General features: G+C 45.5%; 1 protein-coding gene across 2 annotated transcripts in view; it reads right to left on the bottom strand.

Moving 5' to 3' along the window:
* Window positions 1–26,396, bottom strand: part of LOC147706864 (uncharacterized) — a 138,485-nt gene that overhangs the window by 92,054 nt on the left and 20,035 nt on the right. The window contains exon 1 of one of the 2 annotated variants that reach the window (XM_086926039.1): window positions 19,926–20,104. The exons of the other annotated variant lie outside the window; for it this stretch is intronic. The gene's annotated coding sequence lies outside the window, so the exon portion shown is untranslated. Of the gene's footprint in view, window positions 1–19,925; window positions 20,105–26,396 lie in introns of those variants that run through there. 2 annotated transcript variants of the gene reach the window in all.

Here is a 26,396-nt window from a genome sequence, read left to right as displayed (position 1 = left end):
CACACTGCTAACCACTGTGTAGCGTGCAGCCTGTCTGAAAGTACTCTTTGACACCCCACATTAGGGAATGAAGCTCTATATGTGAATGCTACAATACAATAGTTATAGGAACAGAGCTCCCTAAACATAAGAAAATGTGTTATATATAGTGCCCATGGACAAAAGAATCATTTCCATCGGGGGTTTCGATGACCAGAACTTTTACATTTTATTTTAAGACAAACATTTCAACTGAGAATATATATATATATATATATATATATATATATATATATATGTATGAATTACCTCTGCTGAAGTAAATTCAGAGCAGAAGTTAAAAAAAGGCAAAACAAGACATTAACAAACATACAGGCAAGAGACAATGACCAGTAATTATGTACAGCAATCCATGATCATAAACATACCAATATATATTCTGTTACATTTTAGTACAAGCATGAACCACCAGGTTGAAGATGAGCTCAAAGGCGAAGGAGAATGTGAACATGTAGAGTATCCTATACCATAAAGGAACCAAGGATGAATGTTCAGTTCCTCTATCATAATGCGAGTACAAAATACATCCCTCCGAAAATGCTTTAACCCAAGTTCTGCCATGTTCTGATTAACTAATGGCCGGTGTTGATTTTAAAATCCAGTGGACAATGCAACTACAAAATATATCCGTCAGAAGGCAGGTTCCTCCATGTTCCAATGTCTCAATCACTTTCATTCTCTTTTCTTTTTACACCATTTTCCCCAGAGTCTATCTCTGTTTGAAGCATGCACCCACGTTTCTCCCCACACATTTCTAGAATCTAGCATCTGTACAGCTTTCAAGTAGTCATTTTCCTATTCGGTTTTCATTCTCTTCTTTTTTGTGCACACTTTCGTCTCCTCCACTTTCCTATTTCCCCTGCACACAGAAATGATCATTCCACTCACCTGTGAGCAGTGCGTTCTCTTTTCCTTTCTTGCTGTACATATTTTGATAGCTGTATGAGTATGACCCCCTTCATGTGCAATCCCACAATTGACACGCTACCATTATCAAGGAGCGCTGCAGAGAGGCCGAGGATTGAATGTGCCTGTTTTGTAAACACCTTTATAAACTCGAGTAAAAATGTCACGAGTCTGTGTTTTCTCCCTTACATAACTCTTGTACCCAAGGAAGCTTTACTGCGCCATCAATTTCATTCAAATGTACCTGTTAGCTTAAATTGTTCTGCGAGGAGCGTGTTACTTAAGATGCACTCCTGTTTTCCAACGAGAATGTGGGCCACTGCACATTTATTTAACGTGTCCCTTTCAAACTCGACTTGTCTAATTAAACCCGTTGATGAGCGTGCAGCGATTCACCCCTCTCCTACTTCGAATTTGTGAAGAGGGTCGTCTGAGGCACTGCAGAACACAGCGGGCAGCAATTACGTTGGACAGTCATGCTGCGTATGTGGAGGCTGCTGCGTCTGTGAAAGCAGGTAGGCACTATGGCGGCATTGCGCTCCTGGGCCAAACCCTGGATAATGCAGGCGGCATTTGTAACTCCCCAGTGAGTGAGTTGGGCTGGCTTTAATAAGCTTCACTTGCTGCATTTAGGTAGGCGTCAAAAGACGCATATTATTTGTTTGCCCCACATTCTCAACATGATTATAAACTTGCTCAGCACACGGCCACCGCTATCTTTCTCACATCGTGCACGGCGCCCCTGGCTACTCCTAACGGCGCACTGGGGCGCCGCGGCGCACACTTTGGGAACCACGGAGGTATACTATATCTATAGCAAAGGGTGATTACACCACCTTGCCCCAGCTGTCGTGCAGCCAGTTGTGTCAGATTTAGATGGCCATCCAGGGGTGGCATAATACATTCTTCAGCCCCTGGTAGGCCCTGGGTACACCTATGCCCTGAGTTACAGGGTCTGATAAGGTGGCCCAGTACCAATTGGAAATGTACCTAAGGTACATGGAATCCATTTTAGAGAGAGAGCAGTAGGCCTGGGGTCCTGATTGGCAGGGCCCCAGGTCAACTAAGTCGGAGAACCAGCAAAACACCAGGCAAAAAAAGTTGGGGGCAACCATAGTCCGGTATCCACCTTCCTACACCCAGGACCATCTCAACTTCAGGATGCACCTCAAGACCTGGCTATTCGAGCAGTAAACTACCCCCCCTCCCCCACCCCGGTCAGCGCCTTGAGACCCTCACGGGTGAGCAGCACTCCATAAATGTATTGATCGATTGAGCCATGGAGCAAGAGGCACTCAGAACATATTCTTCTGATGCAGAAGGTCTCACATTAGAATCGCTGTATAGCATTCTTGTTCAAAAATACATGTATTATCAATGATTACGTGACCAGAAGAGAATACAGACAGAAGAAAAACAGTTGCCAGAAAGAAAAGAGCCAAGCAGAGGGAGCAACCCATTCCAGAACTGATGTAGTTTTCTAAAAACTATAACGACGAAGAACTGAGACAAATCAGCCTTGCATCAGTAGTGCAAACAAGAGGGCATCAGGCTAAGCCTGCAAGCTTCCCAACAAGGGGAACGTTCAGAGCGCAGCAATGAAAATTAATGCAGTTTAGGAACTACAGCAGAAAATGAGTTAACATTGATTTTTAATTAAACTACTTTTTTTGTGGTGTAGACATCTTCAGTTAAAAGACTCAAAAGCATGGAAATTATGTTAGTGTTTTTAAAAATAGACCTGTCAATTGCAAACAAGCATTGGCATAGCCAATAGGTCTCTGATACTTTGCGTTGGTTGGACCTATGCCCCTATTAGGGTGGCGAAGGTCGGCATTTTTCTATTTCTTCAGTGCTGTTCGCGTTTGTTAATAAAGCATGTTTTATTTACAACAAATCACCTACATCAAAATGATTTTTGGACAAGATGCGACCATATAAGATATTGGTCACATCTTATATGACCGTCAAAATCAAAAGTGACAGTACATTTAAATATCTCTGTGGGCTTTTTACAGATGGTACTGTTGGTGGAGAAATGGGCATCTGCCAAGCGACCCGCCTCCTTCCTTAAACTAATCTACTTTGTCACATTTGTCTACACATTGTCATTTATTGGCGTTTATAATTGACTTTGAGTATGTGAAATTTCGCATAACAAGTCCGAAGAAACGGCAGATCAATGTGAACTGTTTTTATCGCAGCTGAAGCATCTCAAATAAAACATTCAACACTGAAAAGACAGGGTTATTAAAACCAGGATGCAACTCTGCTAGGGAAAAAGGACCATGAAATTGGGTCAGCACACGGACACGACTGTTTTACATTACAAGTTATCACAAAAAAAAAAAAAAATAAATAAAAAAAATCGGTAAATATGTCACACATATTTGCAGTTTCAGAAACACGGAGGTCAGTATAGACTTAATGCTTGGAAGAGGGTGGCGGCCCTTTCGGTGTCGCCTCTCCACATGGCACCTACAAAACGAGGACTATCAGAAGCACATGGGGGAGGCCATTGCCCACTTCCTGGTAGAAAACGTTGGATCGGTTACAGAGGCCGGGACGGTGTGGGAGGCCCTGAAGCCCACGCTGCGGGGAGTAGACATTGCGTGGTGTGCGGCTGCGCGTCGGCAGCGTAAAGCGGACCTTGTCAGCGCCGCGGCAGACAGAGGCCCTGGAGCGCTGCTGTGGCGTGGATGGAGAAAGCCAGATGGTGGGGCAACTCCTGTTGGCACAACAATCATATGCGCCCCTGCTCTTAGACGAAGCATGTCAGGTGTGGCTGGCGACGCGCAGTAGAATCTCAGTGGGGGGATAAGTCGGAAACTGTGCTGCACCGGTTTTGCCAAGGCGCGTTTCAGGCTCAGACTCTACCAGGGATACTAGATGACGCGGGTAATCATTTGGCAGATCTGAGGGCACTGGCTGAAAGCTTTGCGACTTATTATGCGACTCAATACGCCCCAAACGAGTGTCTTACGGCTGACAGAGTAGACACATTTATCGACAACCTGCCACCGCGTGCGGTGACGGATGAGGTGCGCGAGCGCCTCGAGCTCCCATTGACGGCAGAAGAGTTAGGAAAGGCCCTGGGAGAACTTAATGTTGGAAAGGCTCCAGGACCCAATGGGGTTCCCAGCAAGTTTTACAAGAAATACCAGCTCCAGCTAGGCACGCATTACAGGGCGGCATTGGAAGAGGCCAGGGCACGGGGCCGCCTCCCCGCAGACTGGAGACATGCTGAGGTAGTGGTGTTCCAGAAGCCGGGCAGACCCCCGGAGCATCATGCATCCTATAGACCCATATCTCTTCTAAATGTAGAGGCCAAGATTTTAGCAAAGGCTAATCGTCTCCTACCTTACATCGCGGAGCTCGTTCACCCGGATCAAGCCGGGTTCATGCCCCATAGGGCAACTAGACACAATATTCGCAGGGCCCATGTAGCAGTAGCGGCAGTTCAGGATACCGGCGGTGCTTCTCCTGGCAGATATCGATAGGGCCTTCGATTCACTGAGCTGGGTCTATTTGTTTGCGCTACTGCCCAGGCTTAACTTAGGGCCTCATTTTCTGTCCTACATGAGACTTGTATAAGGACTGGACGGCTTCGGTAAGGGTAGCAGGGGCTATTTCCTCAAAATTTGCGATTGGGCGAGGCACTAGGCAGGGTTGCCCTCTCTCGCCGTACCAGTTTGCCCTGGCCATGGAGCCGTTGGCGGCCTTGGTGCGCATTGATGCGCAGCTTAGTGGCTTCGAGTGGGAGCAGGGTCCGTCCGATAGAATTGCCCTCTATGCTGATGATGTACTGTTCTTCCTGACCAACCTTAGCAGATCGGGCCTCGTATACTAGAGATAATGCAGATCTTTGGTGAAACCTCTGGGTTATACCTCAACCCACGTAAATCGACCCTGTGGGTGCTGGGGGCTCCGACCGGGGTCGGGGACTGGGCATCCACGCTACAGGTAGCGGTAGGGGGCATTAAGTATCTGGGAGTGTTCATCTCAGAGGTCCCGGCGATCTCTTGGGAGCGCAATCTGGTGCCTATTTGGGATCAGGTCCGGGCGGAAAAGGAAGACGTGGTCCCGTATGCCCCTCACTAGTTATGGCAGATCGGCCATTTTTAAAATGGTGGCCCTTCCCCGATTGCTTTATCAATTACAGAACCACCCATACCCGATCTCGCCCCAGTGGTTCCGTCAAGTAGATTCAGCACTGGGGCAGTTTCTTTGGGCAGGAGGAGCGGTGAGGGTGGCATTGCGGACATGTTTCCTATCCACATATTGTGGTGGATTAGCGACCTCCGATATCCTCTCCTATTACCAAGCATCCCATCTCCTAGTCCTGAATGAATGGTGGTATGGGGATAGGGGAGACCCAGCTTATGCACTGGAACAATATCTTATGGGCTCGAACTCCCTACCCAACTTGTATTCCAGATCTGGAGGCAGGCGTTGCGCCGCATGGGATGGTGGGGCACACTGACTGAGGAGACCCCATTATGGAATAACGGACGTCTGCCTGCCCTTGAGTCTCTCCAAGGTTTCAAGGGTTGGGATAGTATCGGAATTTCAACGTTGGGAAATGTAATGACGGGAACAACGCTTAAATCCTTTCAAGATCTACGCCGGGAGTATGCCATGCCCAAGACCCAATTTTTTCAATATCTGCAATTCCGCCATGCCATTACACCGAGCATAGAAGGCCTAGATTCCCTCCCGGAGTTTAGTCGGTTAGAAGCCAAGGTCTTTATGGGGGACAAAAAGATATCCCGCATTTATCAGACAATAGTCAAGCATTGCTCCACAACACAACTGAAGCTCCGAGTCGTGGGAGAGGGATGTGGGGGCACTGGAGGAGGAGGAGGACTGGCGGGAGGCACTGGGGGCCCCTAGAAGCGCAACCATAGCGATACGCCTGCGGCTCATCCAATTCAAATACTTGCACAGGATATATTATACCAGAGAGAGATTGTGGCGGGCAGGCCTTATTGCTTCCCCGGACTGTCTTCGGTGTGGGAGGGAAGTGGGGACGTTGATCAACACTATGTGGAGCTGCAGTACACTGGCTAGATTTTGGAAGGGGGTGTGGGGTTGTTTGTCTGAGGTCCTGGGGTGGGATCTCCCTCGCACATCGCAACTGGGTCTGCTCCACGTGATGGATGGGGTGGGTGGGGGGGGGGGGGGGGGGGGAAACAGGTATAAGCGGCATTTGCTGCTACTGCGCCTGACCACGGCCAAAAGAGATGTGGCCAAGGCTTGAAAAGATCCTCGAGCTCCCTCAGTTCCGGTGTGGAAAAGGGGATTAGATTTCTGTATGGGGCTAGAACAGCCCATGTTTATGGCCCGCGGCTGCCCACGTAAGCACTACAAGATATGGAAGAGATGGGCTGACTATCGGGGCTTGTGGCTGGAGCCTCCGGTGGAGCGGGAGGCTAATCTGGAGATAGTGTGAAAGTGCCGCAATGGAAGGTGTATATATGATTTTATAACGTCAACTGATTTGCAGGAAAGGGGAGACGATGTGTGACCGGGAGGGGTTCGAGAGGGGTGAGTGAAATAGCATTGTTTAGATTGATACTATTTTAGAACACAAAATGATGTAGAGATTGCTAATTCTTTGTTGCTATGTACTTGATTTGCTGTCAACTCCGGAGTACGGGGTGCTGCGCTATGTGTGCAATCTCTCAAATAAAATCTGTCTTTAAAAAAAGGAAACACGGAGGTGACGTTAATTTGCCAGTATCCCACATTTGTTGGTCAATAGTGAATTGAGATCATTTAAAATACCGATCTCCCACTTTCACTCAGATTTCATACCACAAGCACACCTCTCCCTTCACTTTAAAAAGGGGAGTGGGAGGGGGGGAAACGGTCACTGGTTGCAACCACGAGACTGCTCATCTGTCCTTAGCTGACCACATAAAATGTGGGCGCGTTGCCACGCCAAAGAAAAGAAAGGCACGCTGCTGGCATTTTTGAAGGCCAAGTGCTGTTTGCCACGCCGCATTAAAAAAACGATACATTTTTGTAAGGAGTTTGGTGAGCTGCAAAGTAAAAGAAAGGCATGCGGCTGCCATTACTAAAGTGGGGGTGCAGTGTATCTTTAAAAAAAATACAAACATTTAATTACATGCTGGTAGTGGAGTGGGAGGGTAGGATAGGGAGCTTGAATAACAAGCATGCGCGCCTCCCGCTGCAAGTTAAACAAGCTGGTAAAGTTGTGCGGGCGCGAACGGGATTTGTGAGCGCGCACATGCGAGAAAGTTAAAGAGACCAGCAACAAACGTGGGCGCTTGTGCACGTAACAGCAAGCTGGTGGCCGCCTTTGGTAGCACTTTAAAAACCAGCTTACTGAATGTCTCGCCAGACCAACGCATGAGCTGGCTCTAGCGAGACCTAATAATGAAATAACACCCATTTCATTTTTCTCAAAAGGGTCTTGAACTAGTCAAGAATCCCTTTCATGTTTTACAGTCTTTTGCATGAGACCTGGGCCCTTTTGAAATATACTGGAAACTGTATATCTGCCAAAAAGTCGTGTATTTCGATATTTGAGAATATTCATCAAAAACACTGAAATACCTGCAGGTCAGCCCAGTATTAGGGCTGCTGGAGGGGTCAAGAATATGGGCGCCCTAGAACCTTATCTACAGAAATAACACTAGAGTTCAAGTGAAAAAGAAGCTCAATCAATCAAGGTTCTATACAGTGCACCACTCACCCGTGAGGGTGGGGGAGAGGGGGGGGGGGGGGGGGGGGCGTGGAGATTGAGCAATTCCGTTTGGGTCAATTGAAGAGCCAGGTCTTGCGGTCCTTTGTGAATTGGTGCAGTGTCTGGCTTCGCCGGGGGGTGAAAGAGGTTTTTTCCAGGTTTTGGCTGCGATGTAGAAGAAGGATCTTCCACCTGCCCTGGTCCTGTAGAAACAAGGGACGGTGGCTGGGGTGAGGTCGGCTGAGCGGAGGTCTCTCTTGTGGGCATTTAAAGAGATTCTGCCATTGAGGTATTGGGGTCCGGTGTTGTCGAGGGTTTTGTAAGCGTGTGTGAGCAGCTTGAAGGTTATTATTCTTTTTACAGTGAGCCAGTGGAGATAGCAGAGGTGTTGGGTTATGTAATTGTGTCAAGGATAATTATGGCTGTGGCATTCTAGATAGTCTGGAGTTTGTGGAGGATTTTTTTGTTGATTCCAGCGTCGAGGGTGTTGCCGTAGTCCAGTCTGCTGGTGCAGAGTGTGGGGACTGTTTTCCTGGAGTAGGGGGTGGGGGGATCCCCACTTGAACGCCTTGCGAAGTATGCGGAGGGTGTTGAAGCATGCAGAGGGTTCGGCACTGATCTGGCGATTTAAGTTGAGTGAAGAGTCGAGTATGATGCGGAGGTTGCATGCAGAGTCCGAGGGCGGGGGCCACCAGGTGTTGTCCCATGCGGAGGGGGTGGAGTAGAGGATGAAGACTTCTGTTTTCTCCGAGTTGAGCTTCAAGCAGCTGTTGTTCATCCAGGTCGCGATGGCTTTCATCCCTCCTTGTAAGTTGCTCCTGGTGACGTTGGGTTCCTTGGTAAGGGAGAGGAGGAGCTGGGTGTCATCAGCATAGGAGACTGTTGCGCCAGTGGTTTCGGACGATGGTTGAGAGGGAGCCATGTAAACGTTGAAAAGTGTGAGGCTGAGGGAGGATCCCCAAGATACTCCGCATCTGATCTCGGTCGGTTCTGAGAGGAAGGACGGGAATGTTATTCTCTGTGTTCTGCCGGCGAGGAAAGATCGTATCAAGTCTAGAGCTAAAGAAGATCTGGAGCAACAAGAACCTAAAGCTGCAAACTAAGATCTGGCTTTTTTACACTGTTGTTTTTTATGCTTAAAATGTCTTTGGGTCCTCGAGGAAAATGTATATTACGTTGCATAGAATGCTTATATGTTACTATGAGTTCTCGCATGCCGAGATTTCATGGGAAACAGTTACCAGCTGTTTTCTCTGAAAGTTGGACGTCTTGGCCTGAACTACTCCTTTACATAATAAAGATTATTACTTGCACGCCATCTACATGGATTGACTAAACAACTTTGGCAACGAGGATGGGATACAAACCCACGTATACAAGAAGCAGGTTATCTTTAGTTTGCCTACCTCAATTGTGAAGTTGTGCCGCAGTGATTTTGGCAGCCTTGCTGGCAGTGGTGAGTGGGGCCAACAGAGTGTCATAGGATTTTTGATGGGACGTATGCAGACGTGTGTGAGGAATATTTTGGACGGTGCGCGCTAGTTCAGTTTGTCCTCAAGACTGTTGGAGTGTGCGGTGTCTACTGGGAATGTCAAAATCGGGCTGCCGCAATGTAACTTGCGTGCCACCACTGTAAAGATTTGTTCTAGTATTGGAGTTCTAGTTGTTGGAGTAGCAGAGAGCAGTGTTCCTGTTCTAGCCTACTGCTGACGTCACCACAGGCCGCCGCAACATCTTTTGCGTGCCTCCATTTTGAAGAATCCATCTACTGTGCTCATTTTAGTTGTCAGGCTTTCAGCGCACAGCAACCTCAATTGCACCGAGAGAAGCATTTTTCTACACTTTACTTCTGTTTGTCATGGAGTCGTTTTCTGAGCAGCTTTCGTTGTGCTACTGCTGCAGCATAGTGGGGTATGTAGAACACGACCAGTTACATTTACAGGTACTGCTTACTTTTGTGAAGCATATGCAGCTATGTCCATGCTGGGAAGCAACTGTTTTGGAGAATTTATTTAACATTTTAGCATTTCACAGCAACGTTTTGAGCATCAGTGGCTGCCAGCTGTGGGTGTGCAGGTTTCGGGAGCCAACAAGAACAGATGTGCTGGCCATTTTTAAGCAAAAACCATAGTTGATGGTCAGAATGCAGAACAATGTCATACATTCACCCCAGTACAGAGATCTGGGCCTAAATCCATCGTTTTTTTGCACTCCACATCACCCCAGTTCAGACATGGCCATATGCAAATCCGTCTGACCCTGTGCCTCATGGGAACAGTCCAGCCCGAACTGCCAAGCCATGCCTTCCCTGGACCGGAAACAAGCTTCCGAGGACCGTTTTCTAGCATTCCAGCCGTCTTCAGCCCGGCTTGCTTGAATTCAGTGGTGTTTAAGCAGCCCAGACATTTAAGGCTATAAAAAAAATAATAGAAGAAAGGGTGTATTCGGGGAGCCTTGGCAAATTTGAACTGTCAGACAAGTTTCCTTGATTGTGTGCTGTATTTTGCCTTCGGAGGTGAGGGGGGATTTATTCATCTTGGAGAATAACTGTGGGTCGCATCCCTTCTCTTTAACACCTCCACAACCATTCATAACAGGTGCAGGAGATCCATCCATTACGTAGGATGAGTGGAGACAATATTTCAATATTTTCAAAATTATATTGACACTAAATAGGACGAGAAGCTTTTACAGATGAAAAAAAGGCGACAATTAGTTTACATTCCTTAAGTACTCAAGGGATTACAGTATATAATGCTATGGAAAAAAACCTGCACAGTTGGGGAGTCTGGTGTGTTCTTAAATGCCTTGTAGGCATTAAACAAATATTACTCAACGTCAGTTTGCATAGCTATAGACTATCACAATTTTTTCAAAAGAAAGCAAAATAAGATCGAACCAATTGAAGAATGTGTGTCTGTCTTGAAAAGATTGGCTTTAACCTGCAGGTTTGGAATCTTGCATGATGATTTGATTAGAAATCAAAGCATCATGCATGTGAACAATGAACGCATTCAAGAAAGGCTATGGATTTATGGAGAAGCATCACTTAGTGAGGTTATTTCGGTGTTTAAGAAGGCTGAAATCTCTAATAAAAAGTGCTAGAGAAGCTGAAGTGACTTAAGGATGAGTGGATGGAAGTTGTAAAGTCAAACAAAAGAAAAGAGGAGGTGCTGAATCAAGAGGATACGAAAAACTCAGAAAAACTGCTTTCTAGACAAGAAGAGAAATGTTATAGGTGTGTTGGTAAGGGCAACCAAGCTTATTAATTTATAGTTTTATATAACGTGAACTTGACCCTAGAAGGGTACCAGAACACTTTACAAATTTAACGGTAAGTAGTAGGAAATGCCCTGCTTGCAATCAAAAACGTGGACAGAGTGGGATTTTAGGGCATTTTACAAAAGTATGTACAAAGAACAAATCCAACATGAAGATTGGTGTGGTGAAGGGCGATTCAGATTCGGATTCGGATTCTCAATCTGATAAATCTGTAGAAGAGGGATCTTTAGAAAAAATGTGTACTGGGTGTTATGGAAACTCTAAGGATATGGGGAGTGTACATGTTCTTTCCAAGTTATCAAGAAATAAAGCAGTGTGTAACATTGTTTGATTTGGGGGGGGGGGGGGGATCTCTAGTTGGCACAGGTAGGTACTTGTGACAAATAGTACCCTTGCCTCTAGTCAGGATAAGGGGATTACACTCCTAAATAACCCCTGCTCACCCCCTTGGTAGCTTGGCACGAGCAGAAAGGCTCATCTCAGAGGCAGTGTGTAAAGCATTTGTGACCACATACAGTAATCAGTGACAACACTACAGATGGACACCACACAAGGTTTTATATCAAAAATAAGTATACTTTATATAGATTTACCACAAGACCATAAACGACAAAAATACACAATACTGTTACTTTAAGATGGTAGTTTTAGCTTAGTTCAGTTCTTAAGATGCAACGCGTCAATGTACCTTACGATGGGTTGTGCTTCCATGACAAGCAATGTCACAGCGAGGGAAATGCTGCAAAGTGCCGGTGCAAAGAAATAAAGACATGAAGATCTTCCAGATGGGGCATGCTTCTCCGGGGATGCGAGAAGTTCTCGGTTCGATGCGTGGACTGCAGCGGCGACACCCTTGTTCAGAAGTGTGATGGCAACAGATTCAGCTGCGACACTCTTCTCCCACGATTGTGTGAAGCTTCCGCACGATACGACAACTACAACGGCAACATCCTTGTCCAGAAATGCGACGGCAGAAGCTCCGACGGCGGCGAGCTTCTCGGGGGATGCGGGGAGCTTCCCTTGATGCGGTGCAATGCGACTGTTCCAGCGGCGACACCCTTGTTCAGAAGTGCAACGGCAGCAACAGCGACACGCTTCTACCTCGTTGCGAGACTTCACGGTGCAGTGCGACAACTCCAGTGGCGACACCCTTGTTCAAAAGTGTGACAGCAGCAGCAGCGACACACTTCCTCTTTGTTGCGTCGCGCTTCCAGCTCCTTGCTACACGCAGTTCCTCAGAAGGCACCAAAACAGCAGCAGACACTTCCAAGAGAACTCTGGGGAGCTGGGGGTTGAAGTCTGTTGTCCCCGAGACTTCAGCAGGAGGCAAGCTCTTTTCCAAGCCCTTGGAGATCCTTCACAAGTTGAAAGCAAAGTACACAAAGTTCCTTTCTCCTCTCTTTGGCAGTAAGGCAACCACTACAGGCCAATTCCCTAAGCAGCCCTTCAGCTTAGGAATACTCTCTCTACAGTTTCTTCAGGTTACTCTCCTCAGCAGAGGTTTCTTCGTGTTTGTCCAAAAGTGATCTAATTTCCTGGGATCATGGTCCCAATATTTATACCCCAAAATCCTTCGTTCTCTGAGGGGAGAGGGGCCTTTGCCCAGTTCAAACCAGTTCTGAAGCACTCTGTTTACCAGACTTCTCCTTTCCTATCACAGTGCAGGGCAGAAATATCAGATGCCCCACAGGAGGTGGAGACAGCATTGTGAAAGGCAAGTACAGCCCTGGAGCACTTTGTTGATCGGACTCCTTCTCTTCTTTCAGTGTGCAGGGCAGAGACATCAGCCGCTCCCCAGGAGGTGGAGCAGCATTGTGGAAGGCAGGCACAGCCCTATTCAAGGTTCAGGTGCAACTCCACCCTCCCATCTAGATTAAGATCTCTCTATTCACCACTGGGCTGACCCATCCTGTCTCTTGGAATCCCCAGCCCTGTCAATCACAAACTCCAGACAAGGAATACACAACCTAGCAGAGGCAGGCTTGAAAGGTTAGACAAGAAAATACCTTCTTTCTAAAAGTGGTATTCTCAAACACAGAATGTTAAAATCAACTTCACTAAAAGATGTATTTTATCATTCTGAGTTCAGGCATACTAAACTCGAATTTCTACCATGTTCTCTGAGTCAGTTAGGATTATAAATATAATCATTCTAACAGCAAATTCTGGCCTATGGAGAGCAGGTAGTCTTGCAATAGTGAAACACGAAATGGCTATAATTCACTATTAGGACATGCCACACCCACACACACACACACCAGGGCATGTCCTACCTTATATTTACAATGCACCAAGCCCTTGGGCCTACTATAGGGGTGACTGATATGAAGAAAAGGGAAGGTTTAGGGACTGGCAAGTGGGTGTACTTGCCCAGTCAGTGTGACAGTACCAGACTGCACACAGGCTCTGCAATGGCAGACCTTAGACACATTTTACAAGGCTGCTTCTGTGGGTGGTACTACCAGTCCTGCAAGCCCATCAGCAGAATTTAGATTTGCAAGCCCTGGGCACACTCAGTGCACTGTGCTAGGGTCTGACAGGTAAACCAAATAGCCAAACATGGAACCACTGATTAATACATCAATTTGCAATAGGGAGCAGTGGAACTGTGGTACTGGACAGCAGTGGCACAGTGCCCAAAGCATCGAACACCAGCAAAAAAACATGAGTCAACAGCAAAAATGAAAGGGAGACCCGCACCAATGGTGCCAGGTCTAACAAACATCAAGTTAGGTTGGGTGGAAATTCTTATAGTTGCACACTCCGGTTCTTTATACACTATTGTTAATAGAACTGTGTCGGCTGAAAAACGTGCTGGTCTCCTGGGAAATTCTTTAACCCAGTCAGACGTGGCTCCTGAGAGTTTCACTGGCGAATCCTTTCCTATGGTGGGTTACCGTAGATTAACTTTTGAGTTCAAGGGAAAGAAAACAGTCAGCAAGCTGTCTGTGGCAGAGAATGAGGTCATCTGTTCTTGGGTGGGTGGACCAGAAAGAGTTAGATATTATTTTAAACCTCAACAGCCAGGAGCAGGTTTTGGTCACTGAGGGTGGAGACAAAGGGGTGAATGAATTTAACCCCTTCGATGCTGATGACGAGCTCAGCTCGTCATCAGCCACGGGGGGCGTGTGCGGATGACGAGCTGAGCTCATCTAACGCGGCTTTTCGAAAAAAGCCGCGTAGCGCAAAAATCACTGCAGCAGCGATGCGGTTAAGATGAGCTTTCTGAAAGTGTTTTCAGGGAATATTGGAACTTTGGAAGGGTACTCACATAAAATTGTGCTTAAACATGATGCTGTCCCCAAGGTACACAAAATTAGACATTCCCTGGATTGTAAGAAAGGAAGTTGACCAAGATATTGAGAGGTTACTAAGTGAAGAGAGAATAGAGGCTGTTGAGGCTGCAGAGTGGATTGCCCCAATTGTGGTTGCAAGACAAACCAATGGGAATATCTGCTTATGTGTGGACTAGAACAATATTGTGGTAGAAAGCTTTCCCTTACCAAAAGTAAAGGAGATGCTAGCCCATACTGAAGGGATGAATAGGTTTTCGTTAACGGACTTATCTTCGGCGTACCCCCCAAATAAGACTGCATGAAGATAGTAAGGATTTGACAGCATTTAGGATGCTTTCTGGATGTTTCAGATATGTACTCATGCCTTTTGGCCTAGCTTCTGTGGAAAATGTATTTCAGAAATTAATGCATAAGCTTCTTAAGGATTAGGCTGGAATCATTTTCTTTCAGGATGACATTCTTATCATGGGGGAAGTCAGGAACTACATAATGTGAGAGTGAATAAGGTTCTATGTATTTTGCAGGACAATGGGTTGACTGCCACATTTTCAAAATGCAAATTCAAGGTGAAAAGCTTGTACTACTTGGTTCATGAAGTTACAAGTGAAGGGGTAAAACCAAAAGAAGAACTTTTGCAGACAGTTCGAGAAGCACCTACTCCTACACGTAAAGGTGAACATGGGCCATTTCCGGGGTTGGCAGAGTTTTATGCCAGGTTTGTGTACAAATGCTCTGAGAAAACGTACAATTTACATCACTTGTTAAGAGAGTAAAATTATCTTGGTCAGGTAAACAGCATGCTGTTTTTAATGCTTCAAAAAGGAGCATTTGTATGGCTGAGAATTTGTGAAGTTTGATCCAAAATTAAAATATATTTTGACTATGGATGCCAGCAATAAAGGCATGAGAGAGGTGTTCAGTCAGAAGGATAACGAAGAGAAAGTGTTTTCTGTAGCATTTGTATCAAGGGTGTTCTCTTCTTCAGAGGAATGGTACTCTGTAATTGAAAAGGTAACATTGCCTATTGTACAGGTTTTAGAACACAGAGGAATTTTCTTTTGGGGGTATGAGGTGGAAGTACGTTGTGCCACAAATCCTTGTTGAAAGTGTTGATGTCAGAAGAGTAGTTGAATGCCACTCCCAGGATGTCTGTAAGATTGTTGGACTGCTAGTTTAAATTATATTATTTACCAGTGGTCAAGAATCGAGTGTTAGATTGTTTGAGTAGGTTGCCCTTAAAAGAGGTTTGTAAGGAAATTGTGTAGATATGAACGTTGAATGGGCATGTGTAAAGAAATTGAATGTCATTACCAAAGGTGAATGGAAGGAAGCTTTTTAAAAATTATCTAACTTTAATGGAAAAGAGGAAATCTGTTGTGGAAGGATGGACGGATAAGAAATCTTTGAAAGACAAGTGTAAGTGTTACTGGGAGGCAGTAATGATTTGACAGTGTTCTGTTATGAATTTTTGTATAGCGCTCGTGTTCCCGATGGTGTCTTGGCGCTGCATAAGTAAAATCAGTGAGGCAGCTTAAGTACAGATATGGCACTTAGATGTTAAAAGAGCCATGTTTTTAAATGATTTCCTAAAGTGTGAAAGGACCTGGGAATTTTTTCAGTTCAAAAGGAAGAGAGTGCCACAGTCTAGCGGTGCAGGTCAAAAAGCTTTTGCCACCTAAACGAGCTAGTCTGAACGTGGGCACTTCAACATTCTTTTCGACTGAAGAGCGTAACTGTCTAGAAGGTGTGTACCAGCGGAAATAGTACCCAAGAGCCATTGGGCCAAACTTGTGAAGTGCCTTAATGGCAGTGCACAAGGCCTTAAATACAATCCTTGTTTTCCATAGGCAGCCAGGACAATGTGTTCCATGCAATGGATGCGAACTGTAATTCGGGGAGGATGAAAACGAGGCGGGCTGCGGCATCTTGTAGGGTCTGCAGTTTGGAGAACATTTTTTGTGGTAAACCGATATACAAGCCATTGCAATAGTCTAGTTTAGACTGAATTAATGCAGACATGGTCAATGTTTGCAGATCAGAGGGAATATATGGTAGGATTTTTCTCAAAGTCTTCAGAAGAAATAAAACCGAGGATGCAGTTTGAATGATTTGGTTCTAAAAAGAGTGTTTTTTCGTTGAAAAGAATACCCAGATTCTTAACCTTTTTCATTGGTGATGACTGATAATGTTTTAAGGGATCAAAGAGTGGTTCTGCCCAAAACTTTGAGGACTTCTATAGCTAGGTTATGGCATGAGGGTCATTAAGGGATAGGAAAAAGTAGAAAGCGAAAGGGACTTACTAGTGGCCAAGAATAGATTTGGAGTTGGAAAGGGTGCACAGAGAATGGGATTTGCGAGAAGGAGCAGATGAGTCACAGGTGTTGAAGAAGCTAAGTCTCCATCCCGTTCCGTGTCCTGATAGGGCTTGAGAAACCAGAGGAGTGGACATAATGGGTCCGGTGCGGGAGGTGGATGGTGGTAACTGGTATGTGTTGGTAGCCATGGAATACTTTTCCAAATGGCCGGAGGTAGAATTTGTACACAGTGCAAATGCTGAATCTGTTGTAGCATTCTTGGGTGGAATTTTACAAGCGAGGACTTCCTAAAAGAGTTGCAACTGATAATTGGGTGCAGTTCAGAAGAGAAGTTTTAAAGGATTTCATCTTATGCAATGGTGTTGAAGACTAATTTACTTCTCTTTATCATCCAAGTGGGAATGGAGGCATTGAGAGGTTCAATAGGGTGACCAAAGGTTCTGTGCAATTGGGTAGGAAGCTAGATTAGAAGGTGGGTGTCAAAATCACTGTGTGGATGCATTGTACGACTCCCACTGTTACAGGATTTATATATTTTACCGTAATGAGGGGGAAGAGTTCCTTAAAGGAAGGATAATCAAGGATGGTTAGTGAATTATAGGTTATTGCACTGATATCCTGCAGTGGCAACGGACAACATTTTGAAGGCACAAGGAAAATACAAAGGGTTTTAGGACGAGAGAAAGGGTTGAAAAGCATGTCAGATTAAGGAGGGAGATATGGTGAGAATGAAGTGAACATTTAAGGTCAAGAAAGGGGAAAGTCCGTTTTATTAAACCCTTAATGTTAAAAGAAATCTTAACTAATTCAGCAAGGTTGAGCAATGATAAAGTGTGACAAATGAGTCGGTTTGTGACATGCAAGAAGGAAAAGACTGGTGAGGAAGTGGACAAGGAGGTACAGTTCTGGTAGGATGATTTTAGGTTGAATTAAAAAAGGTGTATAGTGCGAGGAGGTGAGCTGAATGAAAATCGGGCCAGGGAAAAGAATGTATGCCTTGATGAAGGGGTGAGAAGGTGTTGAGGTGAGAAAAGCTCATGAAGCTCAGTTTAACAGTAGATCTGGTCCAGAAATGAAATGACCTGTGTACTTGCAGGAATTATGCCAAAAGTAATGCAACTTTTGTAAAAACGTTGCTCAGCATATAGTTTTGTGTTTTATCACACATACTTCCGCTGGTATTTATATTCTTGTAAGCGGTGATAGTTATTCAGATTTAGTATGTTTTCGTTTTGTATTTAGAAGGAATTTGTGTTTTGTTTCTGCTTAAATGTCTTAGTCAGCGCGGAAAAAGTATATTATGCTGTGTAGAATACTATTATGTCACTATGGGTTCTCGCATGCAGAGATACCATGAGAATCAGTTGCTGGCAGTTTGCTTTGTAGGCTGGATGTGTTGGCCCCAAATACTCCTTTACATAAAAAAAAGATAGTTACGAGCACTGCATCTGCAGGAATTGAATCAATAAAGACCAACGTAAAATTGGTCCTTCTGTATAAAGCAGAAACTTGGAGACAACAGTGACCACCACCAACAAAGTCCAGACCCTCATCAACACCTGTCTGAGGAAAATCCTCCAAATCTGCTGGCCAAACACCATCAGCAACAACGATATATGGCAGCAGACTTTCCAACACCCTGCTCATGACGAAATCATGAAAAGACGCTGGGGAAGGATAGGTCACACTCTCGCAAGCCCGCATCAAACAACACCAGGTAAGCGATTACCTGGAACCCTCAAGGGAAAAGGAAAAGAGGAATGCAAAGAAACACCTGGAGCTGAGGCAGACTGCAAGGAGATGGGTTACACCTGGAGTCACAAGGAATCCTAGGACACATGTGGCTGGAGGGTCCTGGTTGATGGCCTATTCACCAGGCGGGTAGTAGGCATAAGTAAGTCAGGTGACAACTTGGTCCTAGTATCCTCTAGTCTACCTCTAGGGTATTGAAAAAACTAAGGCTGGCTAGAAGCTGTGACTATAGGACCATAAACAGTTACTGTTGTAGCTTGAGAACTCCGCCCTGAATGTGTGCGGAGGTCTAATGCTCTTGATATGGAACGCTTTACTGCAGTCTTGGTTGGAGTGCTTCAGACATCCACCTTAAAGAGCTTTTGGTGAACTGATCTAGATCCGATTCATTGCGAATGAGGGGGAGGGGTGCTAACACCAAGTTTCTGAAATAAAAAATGCTTCCACCTGGTGTTTTTCTATGTTGTTTTTGGAGTATATAGTACTGTACTTTGGGATGCCAGCACACACCCAAGCATAGAAGGACCGATAGCCCACTCCTCTTCCCCCATTACTGGATTTTGTGCTCTGTGTCCCATCCTAGTTGGGACCCAAAAATCATTAACAAACATACACGTAGAAAAGGTGTCAATGTATATCCACAGATCTCAAGTTCTTGAGCTCATCCAGTCCTGGATTTCAAATGAATTCTTATACTTTTAAATATAGGGAATGATAAAGGGGGATTTTGTAAGTACCAGAACACAAACAAACATCAAGACACGATAAACTACTCAAACCTAACGCATCAACTTGCAATCTCTTTATAAATGAGGGAAAAATATTAAAATGAAACAAAAAATGAAATTGAAAACCAAGCCAGGCTCATTCGAAACATACTGCTTGGTCATTACAGGCACAAGAAATAGCCTATTTTTTATACATATCAAAAAATGGTTGCTATGACAGATGAACATGGTCGTGCAATCTCAAAAACAGTACCTAAACAAGGACGACAACAGAAAATGAGATCAGAGATCTCAACTTGGACTAGGCTTTAAATGGGCCGGTACAGAGTACCTGCACTTCTCAGCAGAGGTGCAATTCTTTTAAGTGAGGAGTACCGGTACTTCTCAGAAGCATGATGGTACTATGCTACAGGGTACCTTCAATTCTATTTTTCTATCCCAAGTAGTGACTTGGAGAGTTTCCTCGCCATTTACAAATGTAGTAATTCAAGCACACGAATTTAAAGATAAAGAAAACAGGACTGGTAGAGCTACTCATACATTACATGGGGTAAAGTGAGAGCTCTGCTCTGCCCCCGTTTTCGACCTCCTTATATGCAAGACCTGCCACTGAAGTCACATCCAAGTACCTGTAAACGTCATGCATAAGCAAGCTGGAAACCTGGCAGCGCCGCACACACTGCCCACATTGTGTGCTGTCCTGTGTTAAGAAGAGTTGTGCAGTGAATAGTGCACATATGTGTACGTTGCTAGCCGACGAGACACAAACTTGAAAACAAAAGAATAAGGGAACACAAACGGGCTCAAACAAACCGAACTGGACCTTTTTGGCAACAGTGTAATCAGTACCCCCGTCACGAAATCATTTGTGCACTAAAGAGGGCACGCTGCTTACCTGCCCTCTGGCTCTGCAGCTGAACTCGCTCCCTGCCTCCGAGCATGCCCTGCTTATCTTGGAATCAGGCTACATGTGAGCACGCTTTGAAGGGCTGCGCCTACAGCTGCACCGAGCATGAGCTTCGGGAATAGTCTTTCACCAATGCGCATGCACAATAGTGTTTGCATCTGCGGGCTACAGATGCGCGAGCGCAGTAGAGCGGAATCCCATACATGCGCATGCGTTGTATACCTCAGCACACGTGCTTCCGCTGAACATACATTAAGAGTAGTGTCTCTGCGCAGCGTACACGCGCGCCTGCAGACTCGGCGCATGTTAGAGAGTAGTATTTCACATATGAGCCCGCTTGTGTTTTCTAGAATCGTACTTCGAAATGGTTATCTGCGCAAGGTCGGGTAGGTAAGGCGGGAGATGAGCCAGTGTCCGAGTTCCACCTGTGGGCGGCTTTTATTGAGCCAGGGCGGTGGCCGAAATAGGCTGTGTCGTGCTGTTCAGATGCCGCCATGGCCCAGCTGGGGGCAGATGCACCTCTATTACCTCCAAGCTGGAGGTGTAATTCCCAGTCGCTCCCTGAGCCGGCCCTTTAATGTATGCAGATTGAGCTTGGGCAGAAGCAGCCTCGCTTAGATTTAGGTGTGGTTCAGCATTGTAAACGAATGCGCCGTAAACCAAGCGTTCTGCCATCATTAAAAAAAAAATATTATTGAAGTTAAGAAGAAGTGCCTCTTATCGAAAAATCCTTTTTATGGCACTTCAAAAACTGAAACAGTGATTTAAAAAAAGACGCAATGTGGGCCACTTTATTTTAGGGTGCCTGGGCCCATGTTTGATCCCAATCCAAACCTGCCTGCCTCGGAGCGTTTGCAGAGATAACGTACCAAATCAGTCCTCTTTACAGATCAGGGATAGATTAACGGATGCCCCAAAAATAAGCATTGTGGCCCAGGAGGGCACTCCTCCATTTTCCAAATAAAACTACTATTTGCCAACCCCTGCTAGCTTCAGACAGAGTCTTTTATTTTTTGTCAAGACTATAGATTTGTGTATCTTTCTGCTGCTTTTTCCAGCTGCAGAATGAACGTTTAGGAGGTGAAGCCCAGCACTCTGGGCAGTAACAACCTGTACGTCTTTGAGAGCTATGTGGTGTTCTGAAATACCTGCTTTGCAATGGCTGCTGGGGTGACTGACAGCTAACAAGCATTGGAAATGCAATAGGTCTCGCATTAGGAAAGTTTGAGCTATTGGTATTGTAAATGACACTTTTTTTATTTATGTGTTGGTTTTGAAAGTAGCAAAATTAATAGCTTTGTCAGTTACAATGTCAATAGTTTTAACTTTTGCAAATGTGACACCTATAGCATTTGTAATGCAATGTGTGTTGTATTTACGTGACTTAGATGTATTGATATTACAAATAACAATGGCTTTTAATTTTGTAAATAATTAATACTTAAATAAAAGTTATTGTAATTTATAATGGCAATAGCTTAAACGTTTGTAAATAACTTTTGTGAAGATTATGTTCAGTGTATTTTATTGTGACGAAAATCCAAGAACATTGCATTTGCACCTACACACACACAGAGCCACACACATATAGATGTGGTGGTGGTGGATCTGGGGGATATGGTGGTGGTGGTGGTGGTGGTGGTGATGGTGGATGTGGTGGTGATGGAGGTGGAGGTGGTGGATGTGGTGGTGATGTGGTGGATGTGGTGGTGGTGGATGTAGTGGTGGTGGATGTGGTGGTGGTGGATGTGGTGGTGGTGGATGTGGTGGTGGTGGATGTCATGGTGGATGTGGAGGTGATGGTGGATGCGGTGGTGGTGGATGTGGTGGTGGAGGTGATGGTGGTAGTGGTGGATGTGATGGTGGATGCGTTGGTGGTGGTGGATGTGGTGGTGGATGGGGTGGTGGTTGTGGTGGAAGTGGGGGTGGTGGTGGTGGATGCGGTGGTGGTGAAAGTGGTGGTGGATGTGGTGGTGATGGATGCGGTGGAAGTGGTGGTGGATGTGGCGGTGGATGTCATGGTGGAGGCGATGGTGGATGTGGTGGTGGTGGTGGATGCGTTGGATGTGGTGGATGCGGTGGTAGTGGGGTGGTGGTTGTAGTGGATCTGGTGGTTGATGTAGTGGTGGTCGGTGTGGTGGTGGATGCGGTGGTGGTGGATGTCATGTTTTTGTGGGCTCACAGCCAATTGATGAATATATCTACTCGGCAATAACTGCTTTAAATGGGTCTTGCACTCTTTTCTCATTAAAGAGAAAAATGATTCTTCCCATCACACCGCATTAAATAAAAATTAGCAACTGGAAAAATGTGGTATTCTTCAGGATATGAGACACGACCAGAAAGCTTAAAAAAATACTGGACTCGGGTAAAAAATAATTAAAATAAACTTCAAAGCAGCAGATGTACTTTATCGAAAGTTAATACTAAAAGTTAGTATCTGCTCGGTTCCTGGAACTTATACCCAACTACGGTCTGGAAACGTAAATATAAATAAATATTTCCTAACGGCATAAAAAAAACACTTGCAGAAATAATGCAAATTCATTTTCAGTGGCTGTGCATACAGTAAAACACTGAATTTAAAAGACCGACAATGAAACTTGTATGCCTAATTTAATGCAAGTAGCCAACCGCTACCACACTAACAATTATTACTAACTTGTTACATCCCTGCTTTCTTCATCGCTGTTTTTCCGTCATTCTTCCCCCCATTAAAAAAATACAAAATTGTACTCTCTTGGTCAAAATCTGATGAGGAAAAGTAAGTACCAATCCCCAAAAAATGAGCGTCGGTGGGCCCCACCTGCAACAACCGGCTTAAATGAAGTACTGATTGGTTACTGCTGCTGCATCACCGCGCTTTGCAAGAAAAGAAATACATTTCTCGCTTCAATCATCTTCTTTATTTATTTATTTTATTTATTTATATGCTTTTATAGCGCCTGAATAGACCCCCGAAGGGGTATCTCCGCGCTTTGCCATCCAGGGGAAAACCTGCTACTGTACCCGGACAATACCAATAGGTAGTGGGGGAAAAAATTAAATACTAGAGAAGAGGTAGGTTTTCAGGGTTTTACGAAAAGATAAGTGATCAGAGCTGAGCTTTAGTGAGAGGGGAAGGGTGTTCCACAGAACAGGCCCAGTATAGGCCAGAGCCCTGCCTCCTTGACGGGCTTTTTTAATCTTAGGAACCTTGAGGAGTTGAAGATTGCTGGATCGTAGTGCACGGGCCGGGACATAAGGTGTAAAGACTGTGCTGAGAAATTTCGGGCCTATCCCCATCAGGCATTTGTGAATCGTGCACAAGATTTTAAATTTGGACCGCAGTCGTACTGGCAGCCAGTGCAGTTCCGTCAGCAGTGGCTGGGAGGGAGTCCTAGGTGGAGCATTCATGACTAACCTCGCAGCCGTATTCTGGACCACCTGTAGCTTGTTAAATTGGCCTTCATTAGATGATAAAAGAAGGCCATTACAGTAGTCCAGTCTGCTGACTACCAGGGCCTGGACCAAGGTCTTTCTGTGGTGATCTGAGAGAAAAGGAAACACCCTTCTCAACAGAGAGATAACCCCAAAACAGGTACCAGCAACCTGGTTGATATGATCTTTAAAAGTCAGTGATTGATCAAATAACACTCCTAGATTTCTTATGGTCTGCTTGGGGATTGGGGTGGGTCCTAGTTCACCAGGCCACCAATCATTAGACCATAAAGTTGCTGCTTCCCCATAAAGTACAACCTCGGTCTTAGTCACGTTGCACTGCAAGCAGTTGTTGGCCATCCAATTGGAGACTGCCCTCATTCCTTCTGCAAATGTTCTTTGTAAAGCAGGGGAGAAGGTCTTAAAGGGGAACAGAAGTTGGGTGTCATCGGCGTAAGACACCGGTATAAACCCAAACGATCTCACTAAGTCAGCCAGGGGGGCCACATATACATTAAACAATGTGGGGCTCAAACATGAGCCCTGTGGCACACCCCTGGTGAGCTCCCTGGCGGTGGATTTATGGGAGCCCAGTCTGACTTCCTGAGAACGACCGGAAAGAAAGCTCTCCATCCAGGACAGGGCCATACCTCCCAATCCTATCTCTCTCAGCCGGCAGAGAAGCAAATCGTGAGACACCGTGTCGAAGGCAGCGGATAAGTCCAATAGCACCAGAATCATGGACCCTCCACTGTCAAGCGTCATCCTGATGTTATTGGTGACAGCCAGTAGGGCAGATTCGGTGCTATGGTTGGGCCTGAAACCCGATTGCGAGGGGTCCAGGCCATCCGCTGTCTCGATATAGTTAGAAAAATGGGTGTTCACGTGCTTCTCTGTTAACTTGCCGATGTAAGGCAGGAGAGAGATAGGTCGGAGGTTAGTTAGATCCGTCCAGGGTAGGGTCGCCTTCTTCCTAATTGGGTTTACTACCGCAGTCTTCCATTCCATGGGGACTTGGCCTTTGGCAAGGGAGGTGTTAATAACTGCCAGGATCGAGGGGCCCAAGATGGAAATTAGAGGGGCCACCATTTTAGCCGGAAGGAGGTCATTGGGGGAGCCTGTTTTCATATGGCCAATGAGGGCTACCAGATTTTGATCTGTGACGGGAGGAATGACAAACAGGGAGTTTGTAGCCTGAATACTGGATTTTGCTTGGGGAATAGATGTAGAAACCCCAGTTTTGGAAGTTAAAATTTTATCATAAATCAAGTTAATTTTTTCTTCAAAGAATATCGAAATTTCGTCACAGAGTGGTTGAGAAGCATCTTCAGTACTCTCAGTGGCTGCAGGCTTGATAAAATTTTGCAAAATTTTGAATAGTTCACGTGGACAATTCCCAGCCTCTTCCAGTTGTACGGAGAAATGGTCTTTCCTAGCTAGTTTTATTTTTTTATAATATGCTGACTGAGCCTCATGAAAGGCTTTTCTGGCCTCTTCATTTTTAGATGATCTCCAGGTTTTTTCTAAACGCCTGCATTTTTGCTTTTCCTTTCTGAGATCAGCTGTATACCACTTCTCCTGTTTGGTATGGGGGAATTGCTTGTGTGGTTTGAGAGGAGCAAGGGTGTCAATAGCGGTTTTTAGGGACTTATTAAATTTCTCTAATGCAGACTCAGCGGTGTCTGTATCAGTAACAATTGGTTGCACCCAGTGTTTCTGTAAATTGGTCGCTGAGATTTTATGCCATTCTCGCCGAAAAATTGGTGGGAGCAGGGTTTTTGGTGGACGTTTATTCGGACCAGCCAGGAAAAACTCCACCACTTTAAGTTTCTACTACTTCTTCTTGTTACACACAAGCACGCCCTGTAGATGGCAGCACTGCACCGCGTACGGAGGTCTTCTCGCATTTCCTGTGTATGTATTTATTTATTCGTATTTATATAGCGCGGACATTAGTCAAAGGTACTAGAGCGCTTTACAGAGGAATTATTTTGTTACGTTGAAGTTATCGGTGCTTTAATGCAGCTACAAGTAATTGCAACGTTGAAAGTGTACGGTTTCTCTTGTTAATTGATGACGACGTAAGCCTACGCTTTACTATGATTTTTAATGCATGTAAAAGTAAAGTAAAACAAGTAATTGCAACGTTGAAAGTGTACGGTTTCTCTTGTTAATTGATGACGACGTAAGCCTACGCTTTAACTATGATTTTTAATGCATGTAAAAGTAAAGTAAAAAAAAGGAGAAACACGAGAGACGGCCTGTGGCCGTCAAAGTGAAAGTACGAGGAGAAATGCGACACGGCGGGCAGGGGAGGGGGCGGAGCGGGGAGAGCGGCATGAGGGTGTGAAGCAGCAGGGGCCTGAGACGCGGCCGCCTTTGATGTGGTAATGCGAGGCAAGCAGCTGGTGGCATTGTGCACGCGCTTTCACATGCACTGGAAGAAATCGCCTGGGAATCGCCTGATCTCGGTAAGCTCTGTTTAAGCGCCTATATATCGAGCTCCCGCTCAATGCGCATGCGCATTGAGATCGGTCGCTCGACCTAAAAACACAAGATGATGGACGAAAATGGCAAAACATCCACCCCAGTCACAGATTTGGTTTTAATCCATCGTTATTTTGCTCACCAAGCCACCCCAGTTCAGACATGGCCATATGCAAATCAGTCTTGGCCCTGTGCCTCATAGGAACAGTCCAGCCCGAACTGCCAAGCCATGTCTTCCCTGGACCGGAATCAAGCATCCTAGGACCGGTTTCTGGCTATCAGCCGTCTTCAGCCAGGATAGCTTGACTCCAGTGGCCTAATGAGCACGGGACCCACGTCTGCGCATACCCTTCCCACATAGGGTGAACAGCAAAACACATCTGTCTATCTTGTGTATGTGACTGACATAGCTGTCATACTTGTCAACCTCTTGACTCAAAAAGGCGGGTAAATTTATGCTGGTAGGAGGGTGACCCTATTAAAAAAATGGACAATAAACCTATTTTTGGAGAGTGCTAAAGGTTTGGAAAGCGGGGTACCTCATTAAAGTCT

This window comes from Lissotriton vulgaris, chromosome 6 (genome assembly GCF_964263255.1).
Source record: "Lissotriton vulgaris chromosome 6, aLisVul1.2, whole genome shotgun sequence".
NCBI lineage: Eukaryota > Metazoa > Chordata > Amphibia > Caudata > Salamandridae > Lissotriton > Lissotriton vulgaris.
The sequence above is the reverse complement of the archived record's forward strand: the minus strand, read 5'-3'. Positions and strand labels throughout refer to the sequence as shown.